The sequence below is a fragment of the Cryptomeria japonica genome, unplaced genomic scaffold, assembly GCF_030272615.1.
Source record: "Cryptomeria japonica unplaced genomic scaffold, Sugi_1.0 HiC_scaffold_396, whole genome shotgun sequence".
Lineage (NCBI taxonomy): Eukaryota > Viridiplantae > Streptophyta > Pinopsida > Cupressales > Cupressaceae > Cryptomeria > Cryptomeria japonica.
The window spans coordinates 80,626-83,102 of record NW_026729217.1 but is presented as its reverse complement, the minus strand read 5'-3'; positions in this window follow the sequence as shown (position 1 = coordinate 83,102).

The window sequence follows — 2,477 nt, the reverse complement described above, 5'->3', positions numbered from 1 at the left end:
GAAATTAGAACAAGAATTTAATCAAGTGTAAATGCACTCCACTCATCACCTTCGTCGCCCAATTGAATAAACTAAGAAAATATAAGCTAAGCTACTAGTTTAGATGTTGTCCAATGCCCTTAGAAACTATATGAATAGCATGTTGGACACCTTATCCACCATCTCCTCATCAACCTCCAGCTCCATACCATAGACACAGAGCACACCATACTTCCACCCATGAACAAAGGCCTCGGTAACAAGGGCATCCGCACCATGAAGCGTCTCGATATAACTAGTAAAAACACTTATCGAAAGTTCTTTGCATACTGCTTCCTTATTTCATCATTTTTCATAGACTATGGGCTCCAAACGGTTCCTATCTCCCCCAATCTTGGAAAATACCGATTCTCAACAACCTGCAACACAAACAGAGTTGAGCTAAACAAAAACAATCAAAAACGCCACCAGAAAGTTTGACTTTCCCCTCATAGAAGAAGTCTTGCCCAGGACACTTTGGAAGACGTCATTCTCCATCATTTCCGAAAGCCCCTTGAGCTTCGCACGCATCATGATCATTACGGAGTAGGTTAAGAAGATCCTCTGGGATCCGATCATAAATGTTCCAAACTTTCCTACTTGGCAAGTCGGCCCCAATGTTGGCCTAAATATCGGCAACCTTATTACCTTCACGATAGACATGTGAAATGGTAAATTCGTAGAATCCCCTGAGAAGCATTAGGCTATCTTCAATAATATGTTTAATCGACCAACTAGGGGAGGAGGAAGTTGTTAAACAATTAATGATGTTTAGGGAGTCACACTCCAAGAAGACCCTTCTCAAACCTTTCTCTTTGGCCAATTTGATATTGGTATACGTTGTGAAGGCCTCACTAAAGTGGTTTGTCTAGGTACCCAAAGAGAGGGCCACCATCGAGACCATCCTGCCATTATTATCACGCACCACTCCCCCATATCCAGCAGGTCCGGGATTCCCCTTCGCTGCACCATCAATTAATGTTACTTTAGGTCCAATATTTTTTTTTAAACGTTATAAAAATTGATTAACAAGATATGAGAAAGAGTTTATTGAATTAATAGATAAAGGGAAAAATCAATCCAATGTCATTTGTTTCAATGAAATGAAAAAGATTTTTGCAGGAAGAGAATCCTCAAGAATCAAGCCAATAGATAAAGTAGTAAATGTTGTCAAGTGAGTGCTAAGATCAACTTTCCCATTGGACTTCTCGAAACATGGTACCTCTATGTGCTTTGAGATGGGATTCTTTAGGACGGTATATGAAAGTAGTCTACGTGTGCAATATGATGGAAGAGTTAGTTGGGATTAGGTTTGGCCTGTGCCGGCCAATTATTCAAATGTCGACATCTCTACTATGATACATGATTTATAAGGAGTGCTTCCATAAAAAAGTAAACCAACCGAATAATTGTAGTGCTCTATTGTATTTAAGTTAAGAGTGTAAAATTATCCCTTTCCCAATTGAATGATCCTTCTTCCTTTCTAGCTATACATTGAATAATAAATAAATATTTTCCAGCATCTATATCCGTTGCAACAAGAATCTTCGATAGAAAAATAATAATAATAATAATAAGTAAAGAAAAATGAAATGGCATTATACTAGAATACATTATTTTCATGACCCAAAATAGTAAATTAATGGATACAAAGCAATTGTAGCTAGTTAAATGCCTTGCTGAAGGAGTAATTACCAAAATAAAATAAAAAAAGAAAAGAGGAGGCTCTGTTTAAACTGGTTCAATCTAAAACTTCCTAATATTATCCTCGTGTGACATACATTGTCGAGCATTGAGAAACATAGAATTTTTTATATCGCTTGTAGCTCTAAATGCATCTCACCTTAGGTGGTTGATAGGGTCGAGGGAGATGGAAAAATCCTTAACAAAGGTTGCACATTATCTAGTTAGCACAATAGTTTTACAAGATAATAAATAAATAATAAGAATGAAATTAGAACAAGAATTTAATCAAATGTAAATGCACTCCACTCTTCACCTTCATCGCCCAATTGGATAAACTAAGAAAATATAAGCTAAGATGTTAGTTTAGATGTTGTCCAATGCCCTTAGAAACTATATGAATAGCATATTGGGCCGCCATCCCTCCTCTTACCCTCCTTGCATTGTCAAGGTGAAATAAGTATGAGGTTGATTTAATAATTATTTTAAATTTATATGTTTTATTTATTATTCATTGTGTGTTTCTTACTTGTTAATGCTTTATCAATTGTAAACTATGTAATACTACGAATACTTTTTCCTTGGAATATATAATTAGTTCTCTCTCCCTCTATATTAAGGATATTTTTTAAGAAATTATTGTTTATTTAAATAAATATAATAATATCTATTTAAGAATTATCTCAACCAATATTTTATTCATCTGAGAAGTTTTTTGGCTATCTAAAAATCTAATAAGTGTCAACTCTCTCAAATAATTGATTTTAGTATCCTTT